Source organism: Vicia villosa, unplaced genomic scaffold, assembly GCF_029867415.1.
Source record: "Vicia villosa cultivar HV-30 ecotype Madison, WI unplaced genomic scaffold, Vvil1.0 ctg.001856F_1_1, whole genome shotgun sequence".
Taxonomy (NCBI): Eukaryota; Viridiplantae; Streptophyta; class Magnoliopsida; order Fabales; family Fabaceae; genus Vicia; species Vicia villosa.
The window spans coordinates 261,381-271,396 of NW_026705752.1; the positions used below are offsets into that span (position 1 = coordinate 261,381).

The following is a 10,016-nucleotide window of genomic DNA, read 5'->3' on the forward strand; positions in this document are numbered from 1 at the left end:
TGAATACGCCAGAAAGTGTTCACGAAGCTTCCCAGTTTCTTCTTTTGGAGTTAGGTAAGCTAACCTGGTCCCTTCTATAGTTCGATTCTTGATTTTGCTATCTTCCTCATTGACGTTTCCTCGAAAGGGAAGATGAGTTTCGAATGTAGCGTTAAGCCACAGTTGCAATAGCCAGAAAGGACCAGCATAAAGCAAAGTACCGGATTTGTAATTCTTGGTAAGGTTTGCAGCTTCGCTGAGGTTTTCATAAAGAAACCCTAAGAGCAGTTGGCTGAGGTTGAGCTTTTTTCCAGCATGCAACTGATTAGCCATGCAAAGGTATCTCTTTGCAACTTGTATGGATCTTGAGCAGAAGGCACATCGTGAGAGCCATAGCGCTAAGAAAGCAATATGCTCTTCATCGGATACTGCCGTTTCGGTGGTGATATGGTGCTTCTGGATGAATGCAGTATAAGTGACTAGCGAGTCATTAAAACCAATAGTATCAGTATCCATCTCATTAGGATCGAAGGTTTCGCTAGTTGGTCGAAGTCCTGTAATTGCAGCCACATCGAAAAGAGTGGGGGTAACCATTCCACATGGGAGATGGAAAGTGTTGTGAGAAGCATCCCAAAAGTGAACCGCTGCTACTAGCATGGGTTGGTTATATTCTAAGCCTGTTTTTGACAGTTGAATCAAATCGTATATTCCTAACGATTTCCAGAAGGATTCTTTCTGTTTCTCTACTTTTTCTAACCAGGCATAGTACAAATCAGGATCTTTGGCTAAAGGAATTGACCTAAACACTTTTACAAAGTTGGTCATATAGTTTAACCTAATTTTCGTCAAAGCCAAAGGGGTTACAGTTGAAGTTTCTTCAATGTTAGCAGATTCTCCTGAGGGAGAACAGCCATCTTCATCTATCTTAGTTTTGCTAACTAATGGTCTAGTCTTGTAATAAGCAGGGAAGAATCTATTCAGAGATGAAATATTTTCACCCGATAACGGACCCATAAAAGCCAGAGATTTTCCAGAAAGTTCAAAGGGAATGATTACCTGGGAGCGTAAATAGCGCGTACTTCTTCGGTGTTAGGGTTTGGAATGTGCTCTTGTTCCCCAGACCGTGTTGTTGATTGGAGCTTCAGAACAGGTTGAAGAACATTTGAAGATGAAGCCATATAGAGATTTTGATTAAGAAAGCAAGATTTTGAAAAGATTGAGGATGTTGGTTTTTCTGTTGAAGAAGATGAAGAAATAGGAATGAAAGGTTGTATATAAGTGCAAGACCAAGTATTTAAAGGTTTAACGGAAACCCTTTTTAAATCTTTTAGGTAAAACCCAAAGAACACGTGGCGGCTGGTGATTTAATCCGACGGCGGTCGAATAAATTAGCTTCACTCCTAGTATGTAGGAGTAATGATCAAGAAGTAAGGTCAAAAACGTGGGAATGTAAGTTATGAGAAGACATCTTTGAAAATGACAAGACGTTTCGGGAACAGGGTCATCAATGATTATGACGTTAGTCAGCAGTCTTGGAACTCTCAAAGATCAATAAGAAACGAAATCTTATGATGACAAGAAACGCCTATTTCTGTTGATTTTCGAAACAGGCATTTATTGGGGGCAATTTGTTAGCTGAAGATTTCGTCTTGTAATATTTGTCCTTCGAAGAAGTAGAAAATCGAAGGAAAGATGGTTACTGATGGCCATCCCTTAAAAATAAAAGAATGGCTATTGATGGTCATGCTTCGAGAATAAAGATTTCTAAGTTCGTTATGAAGATAATGAATACTGAAAGCTAGTGAAAGTATGTGTCTTCGGGGACTTAGACAAAATTTATAAAATATATTCAAGTATTACTACTTAGCGTGTTTTCGTAGTGTTTTTAATACACTGCCACGCGTCGAAGACGGACTCAGGCAGGAAGATTTGAAATTCGAAGACGGTTTCGTAACTGTCCAAGTAACAGATGGCGTCGCTGGAAGTTCTTATGAGAGACGTGGCAGCAGATTAGTGTAGGACCGTTAAGGTCGAAACTAGTATAAATAGGAGTCTTAATGTTAGGATTTTGTGTGTTCATTTTGTACAAATCACTCACATATTTACTCAAGTATCAAGTGTTAAGAGAAAGAGTTCGCTGAGAAAATGTACGTATGACACCACCACTTTAATACATGTGTATTATCTTTCGTTTTCAAATATCTTTCAGAATTACTGCATTCCATTTACTTCTTGACATTTACATTTCTGTATCTTTACTTTAATGTCATTTACTTTCGAATTATTTTCATGTTATTTACTTTCAAAGTCTTTAACGTTTCTGCATTCTAAGATTCTTTACGTTTTAACAGTCTTTTTAGTTTCATATGTTATGTTACTTATCTTTTCATTGAAATCATACTTACATATAACAAAGTGATTATCAAGATTACTTGTTCTTTAATCGAACAACGCTTATTGACGAAGACGAATCATGAATATGGTTCAAATGAACATTGATAACAATCTTTTTGACCGTGTGTCCTAGGATCAATCTAGTCGATCCTGCGAGTAACCAAATCATATTTATTATAGTTTGGAAGACTAGCGGTTGTTTACCGGAAATCACCGTAAACACCAGCTTAGCATATCTCGCTTCTTGCCCTCTACCACGGAACACAACTTCCATATTGTCAACTTCTTGCATCTTGATGAGTTAGTAGTTAAGAAAACCTATAAGTTGAAAATATTAAGATTAAGTTAGAACTAGGCTAGTGTTGTTTAAAAAGGAAAAATAAAGAGAAAAATAAAATAAAAAGTGTAACAAGTTATAATAATAAATATAATTATAAAAAGGAAAGATTTCCACGATTTAAAGATAGCGGTTATAATTATAGTAATTATTATAAAATGTAGGAAAAATATAAAAATGCAGAAAAATTAAAATAATTCAAAAATAGAATAGAATATTTAAATAAAAATAAAATTAAAAGTAAAAATAATTATGGGTTGTCTCCCACCAAGCGCTTTGTTTTATGTCGTAAGCTCGACGATTTTAAAATAGAAAATTATTTTTTCGAATGAGCGGGCAGCTCGTCAAGTTTAAAAATTTGAATGTTTTCATCGTGTTCGAGATGATGGTAATACTTAAGACGTTGCCCATTTATGACAAAAGGTTTGACGGTTTCTCCTTTTATTTCTATCGCTCCGCTCGGAAATATGTTAGTGATTTTGAAAGGGCCAGACCATCTAGATCGTAACTTTCCAGGAAATAATTTTAATCTAGAATTAAATAGAAGTACTTTATCGCCTATGCTAAAATTTTTCCTAGATATACGCTTGTCATGCCATTTTTTCGTTCTCTCTTTATAAATTTTGGCGTTTTCGTAAGCGTCTTGTCTAAGTTCGTCTAATTCGTTTATGTCTAGAAGTTGTTTCTCACCAGCGGTAGTATAGTTTAAATTTATATTTTTAATGGCCCAATAGGCTTTATGTTCTAACTCTACCGGAAGGTGGCATGATTTTCCATAAACGAGTTTGAATGAGGTTGTTCCAATTGGAGTTTTGAAAGCTGTTTTATAAGCCCATAAAGCTTCATTTAACTTGGTTGACCAATCCTTTCTAGATATAGCAACAGTTTTCTCCAATATTTGTTTTATTTCGCGGTTAGATACTTCTACTTGTCCGCTTGTTTGTGGATGGTATGGTGTAGCTATTCGATGATTTACTCCATATGTTTGAAGGAGTTTTTCAAGGATTCTTGAAATGAAATGGGACCCACCATCGCTAATTACCAGTCTTGGCACACCGAACCTAGGAAAGATGACGTTTTTGAAGAATTTGATAACTACTCGTGTATCGTTTGTAGGAGAAGCGATAGCTTCTATCCATTTCGAAACGTAATCGACAGCTACGAGTATATATTGATTTCTGAATGATGATGGAAACGGACCTATAAAGTCTATTCCCCAGACGTCAAATATTTCTACTTCTAGAATGCCCTTTTGAGGCATTTCGTCACGTCTCCAAATATTTCCGGTTCGTTGGCATCTATCATAGTTTAATACAGCAAAATAAACGTCTTTCCACAGGTTGGGCCAGAAAAGCCCAGATTGAAGGATTTTGGCGCAGGTTCTAGATGTGCTATGGTGTCCTCCACACGGTGCAGAATGACAGTGTATTATTATGCTTCCTATTTCTTCCTCGGGTACACAATGTCTAAAGATTCCATCGGGGCCTCTTTTGAAAAGGAGCGGGTCGTCCCAATAGTAATGTTTTAGGTCATGGAAAAATTTCTTCTTCTGTTGGTAACTTAGATCAGGAGGAAGTACACTAGCAGCTAGGTAGTTTATGAAGTCTGCATACCAAGGTGTGTCAGAGCGGGCTAAAGCTACTTCTGTGAAGTTATTGGTTTCAGTGATTGGATGGTATGGTTCTAATTCGTTAGCTTCTAACTGAGCGATGAGTCTTTCATAAGGGAAATCATCGTCAATTGGTACTTGTTCGGGTTTCAGATTTTCCAGTCGAGAGAGGTGATCTGCTATGACATTTTCAGTTCCCTTTTTATCTTTAATTTCCAAGTCGAACTCTTGTAATAATAGGATCCATCTTAACAGTCTCGGTTTGGCGTCCTTCTTGGTTAAGAGGTACCTAATAGCGGCGTGGTCAGTGTATATGATTATTTTGCTCCTACCAGGTAAGAACGGAACTTATATAACGCGAATACGACAGCTAATAATTCCTTTTCTGTCGTGGCGTAATTCATTTGAGCTTCGTCTAGGGTTCTACTCACATAGTATATGACATGTAGTTTCTTATCTTTTCTTTCCCCTAGAACGGCTCCTACAGCATAATCGCTTGCGTCGCACATTATTTTGAAAGGCTCATTCCAGTCGAGAGGTTGCATAATCGGCACAGAGATTAATGCTTGTTTAAGCGTATGGAATGCTTCAGTGCATTTATCGTTAAAAATGAATTCGACGTCTTTCATCAGTAACTCGGATAAGGGTTTGGTTATTTTAGAGAAATCCTTAATGAAACGTCGGTAGAAACCAGCGTGTCCTAGAAAACTCCTTATTTCTCTAACTGTTTTGGGAGGTTGAAGGTTTTCGATAATTTCGATTTTTGCTTTATCCACTTCGATCCCTCTATCGGATACGATGTGTCCAAGTACGATTCCTTGTCGAACCATGAAATGGCATTTTTCCCAATTAAGGACTAGGTTAACGCTTACGCATCGTTTAAGTACCGATTCAAGGTTCTTTAAACATGTTTCAAAACTTCCTCCACAGACAGAGAAGTCGTCCATAAAGACCTCCATTATTCCATCCAGGAAGTCGGCAAATATTGCCATCATGCATCTTTGGAAGGTTGCGGGTGCATTGCAAAGTCCGAAATGCATTCGTCTATAAGCGAATGTACCATAAGGACAGGTAAACATGGTCTTTTCTTGGTCGTCAGGGTGGATAGGAATTTGGAAAAATCCGGAGTATCCATCCAGATAACAGAAATGTGAGTGTTTAGCTAGGCGTTCGAGCATTTGATCTATGAATGGTAAAGGGAAATGGTCTTTTCGGGTGGCTTTGTTTAGCTTCCTATAGTCAATGCACATTCTCCATCCAGTTTGGGTACGTTGTGCTACAGATTCGCCTTTTGCGTTAGTGATTACAATGACTCCTCCTTTCTTTGGTACGACATGGACAGGACTAACCCATTTACTATCGGATATTGGATATATGATTCCGGATTCTAGCAGTTTTTGGATTTCCTTTTTAACCACATCGCTCATAATTGGATTTATTCGCCTTTGATGTTCCCTAGAGGTTTTACAATCTTCTTCGAGCATAATGCGGTGCATACAGAGGGAAGGACTTATTCCTTTCAGATCCGATATGTTATATCCTAAAGCGGTTGGGTATTTTCTTAGCACAAAAAGTAGTTTTTTAGTCTCGGTATGTCCTAAATTGGCGTTAACTATAACTGGTCGGTCAAGTTCTTCGTCTAGAAATTCGTACCTAAGGTCGGTAGGTAGTGTTTTAATTTCTATAGCAGGTTTCTTAGGCCCAGGTATAGGATCAGGAGTTAATGCTAAACATTCACTCAGGTGGTTATCTTGATATTCCCCACGCCAGTTGTCATCTTCAAATATTGGCGTTATAGGAATTCTTAAGATCTCGGTTTCCTTATGTGGTTCGGATTTTATTTCATTTACACACTCGTCGATTATGTCGGCAGAGCAGCATGTGTCAATTATAGAAGGTGCTTTTAGGAATTGGGAAAGAATAAATTCTATTTTCTCTTCTCCTACTTTGTAGGTAAGCTTTCCTCGCTTGACGTCTATAATTGCACCAGCGGTTGCTAAGAATGGTCTTCCTAATATGATCGGGATGTTAGAATCTTCTTGGATATCCATTATGATGAAGTCAGTTAGGATGTAGAATTGGCCTACACGAAAAGGGATATTTTCTAACATTCCTACAGGGTATTTAACTGAAAGGTCAGCTAGTTGAAGAGACATTCTTGTTGCTTTAAGCTCACCCAGATTTAGCTTCTTACAGGTTAAAAGAGGCATCAAGCTAACACTGGCTCCTAAGTCGCACAAGGCTTTCTCTATGATGGTCTTTCCTATTACGCAGGGTATAGAAAATCTACCAGTATCTTTCAGTTTGGGAGGAATGTTATTTTGGATGATAGCGCTACATTCAGCGGTAAGTGTTACAGTTTCGTTATCCTCGAGTTTCTTTTTGTTCGATAGAATTTCTTTCAAGAATTTAGCGTACGAAGGCATTTCAGTTATGGCTTCTGTGAATGGTATGGTTATGTTTAATTGTTTCAGAAGTTCTACAAATTTTTTAAATTGCGCTTCGGTTTTTGATTTAGCTAATCTCTGAGGGTAAGGAATTGGTGGCTTATAAGGTGGTGGTGGAACGTAAGGTTTTTCTTTTTCAGGTTCCACTTCGTTGTTGTTCTCATTGGTCTTAGCAGTTTGGTCATCAGTTGATGTCTTTTTGGTTTCCTTTGGCTCTTGTTGTGACATGGGTGCGTTCTGAGTTCTAGGATCGATAGGTCCATCGTAGTTCGTTCCACTTTGTAGTGTTATCGCGTTCGCATGTCCTTTAGGATTAGGTTGTGGTTGAGCAGGAAACGTGCCAGCAGGGGCAGAAGTAGGTGCTTGGTGTTGGGCTACTTGTGAAATTCGAGTTTCTAACATTTTGTTATGCGTAGCTAAGGCATCTACTTTGTTCGATAATTGTTTTAGTTGCTCGCTATTGTGGATGTTTTGATTTAGGAAGTCCTTATTGGTTTGTTGTTGGGAAGCTATAAAGTTTTCCATCATGATTTCTAGATTCGACTTCCTAGGGGCGTTTTGAGCAGCTACAGGCGCTTTTTGATAGCCAGGAGGGACAGCAGGTGCTTGTCCAGGCGCGTACAACGCGTTGTTGTTCTTATACGAAAAGTTCGGATGGTTTTTCCATTCAGGGTTGTACGTGTTAGAATAAGGGTTTCCTTGAGCATAATTTACTTGATCAGATGGGATTCCAGTCAAGAGTTGACATTCGGCAACTGCGTGTCCAATTAATCCACAAATCTCGCAGTTAGGTGCTACGGCAGCAGCGGTGGCTGAAGGACTGATGGTTAAGTTTTCGATCTTTTGAGTTAAAGTGTCTACTTTAGCGTTAACGCGGTCTATACCACTTACTTCGTACATTCCTCCTTTGGTTTGGGTTTTCTCTAGAGCGGCTCATGCTCCACCCCATTGGTAATGGTTTTGTGCCATGTTCTCTATGAGGTTGTATGCTTCATCATGGGGTTTATCCATTAATGCTCCGCCAGCAGCGGCATCTATAGTCATTTTAGTGTTATAAAGGAGACCACCATAGAAAGTATGGATGATTAGCCATGGTTCGAGTCCATGATGAGGGCATAGTCTAAGCATGTCCTTGTATCGTTCCCAAGCTTCGAAGAGTGATTCGTTATCTTTCTGGGTAAATCCGTTGATCTGACCTCTTAGCATAGCGGTTTTGCTAGGCGGAAAGTATCTTGCTAAGAATACTCTCTTCAATTCGTCCCATGTAGTTATGGAATTAGAAGGTAGGGATTGAAGCCACGCTCTAGCTCTAGCTCTCAAGGAGAAGGGAAAGAGACGTAATCGAATAGCTTCGGAACTAACGTTGTTAGCTTTGACAGTGTCAGCATATTGCACGAACACAGATAAATGGAGGTTGGGGTCGTCTGCAGGGCTTCCAGAGAATTGATTCTGTTGAACAGCTTGTACCAACGAAGGTTTCAGTTCAAAATTGTTCGCCTCAATCGCAGGTGGTGCGATACTTGAGTGCGGTTCAGTGCGTGAAGGAGCGGCATAGTCTCTAAGAGGACGGATAGCAGCCATCTCTAACTTCGGGGTAATTTGATTGATTTGATCAGTAAAGGTCAATTCCCGATTAATCGGAATTGGTGCTACTTCGGGAAGATTGCGAGCTCGACGTTTGACGTTAATGAAACGTTCGATCTCGTTAATTCGTTGTATTAAATCTCCTCCTTGTGAACGAGTATTTGGCATACAATTGTCCAGAAAGAAAGGAAAGAATTGATCTAGTCTCTATGGTGTAATAGTGAGTTACGATATCGACTTAAATAGTCCCCGGCAACGACGCCAAAAACTTGATCGCGACTTTACGTGTCTATTAATCTGATGACTGCAAGTGCACAGTCGTGTCGTGTAGTTTTAAAAGATATCGAATCCACCGGGACTATGAATCGATCTACCGTTATCTAAGGTTACTATGTAAAGCTAAGGCTACTAATGTTTTGATCGTTCCTAAGGGAAAGTGATTGTGAATATTAAGAAATATATAATAATAGAAGGATATCAGTATGTATTTCGTTTAACTTTAGGTGATCTGAAGGTCCACTGGCTAATGCATAATTCGATTAAAAATCTTTATTAATTCAATTGATTAAAAATCCTCCTCTCAAACTTTTGCTCTGTTGATTTAGATTACTATCCTAACTCGTAATGTACGCTTTCGCCATCCCATTAGATTTTAGAAAAGCTTTTTGGAAACAACGTAACTAATAAAATGCTCGTTTTATGAAGTTGTTATCTATTTAAATCCCCTAATCTCAAACTTTCGCTCTGTTGACTCGGAACATGCTAATATCCCTAACGTACGCTTTCGCCATCCCGCTCGGGTGTAAAAACATTTTTTGAAAATAAATAAGTTCTAATTAGTTTTAATACGCTTTCGCCATCCTTAAAACTAATGTCCTATGTCTACTATCCAGTTAAAGATCTCAAACTTTTGCTCTATTGATTTTAACCTTTGACCATCTTAACCCCTCAAACTTTCGCTCTATTGGTTTTAAGACTTACTAATTAAATTAGACATACAAACCGAAAACAAGTGATATTTAATAAAATGTAATTAAGCCAATTTACTTCGGATCCCACAGTTAACTTACTCTACATACCGATATCTTGGTAAATTAGCCAGACATATTAATACGGTTAAGCATGCATAAATTAATTTGGTTTATAATAAAAGGCATGTTAAATGGCATATAATATATCATGTAATAATTATAATAAATAAAGCGGTAAATGATAAACCTGAATAAAATAAATTGCAATTGAATCTTGTAGTATCGAACTTCCACCACAGGTTGGCTGGATCGTTCTTCGGAATTAAACGGACAGAAATTTAAAACAAGGAAATAAAAACGATAAATCTAACGTAAGGCTAGATTTATAAAAGGTTCACAACAATTTCCGGTGTAGAAATTGTTATGAGAAAATAAGACTGTTTAATTGAAAGCAGTAAGAAAATAGCAAATGCGGAACAATTTCGGCAGCACTTCGTTAGCAGGAAATCGGACAGTTTGAAGTGAAGTGGCTGCCTCTATTTATAGGCGAGCCTTTGCAGTTGGAACGCGTGAATGCAGAAATTCTGGGCTGAGAACTCGGAGACGCACGTCTCCACTTCTTTAGGGAGACTCAGCACATGACCAGAGACGTGCGTCTCAAGTGGAGAAAATATAGGGAGAGCTGGAGACGGGCG

General features: G+C 38.4%; 1 non-coding gene across 1 annotated transcript; it reads left to right on the forward strand.

Annotated features, from left to right (window-relative positions):
• Nucleotides 1–7,865: 7,865 nt before the first annotated feature.
• On the forward strand, nucleotides 7,866–7,972 carry LOC131636914 (small nucleolar RNA R71). The gene has a single exon (XR_009294216.1). It is a non-coding gene; the product is annotated as a small nucleolar RNA R71 (small nucleolar RNA).
• Nucleotides 7,973–10,016: the final 2,044 nt, after the last annotated feature.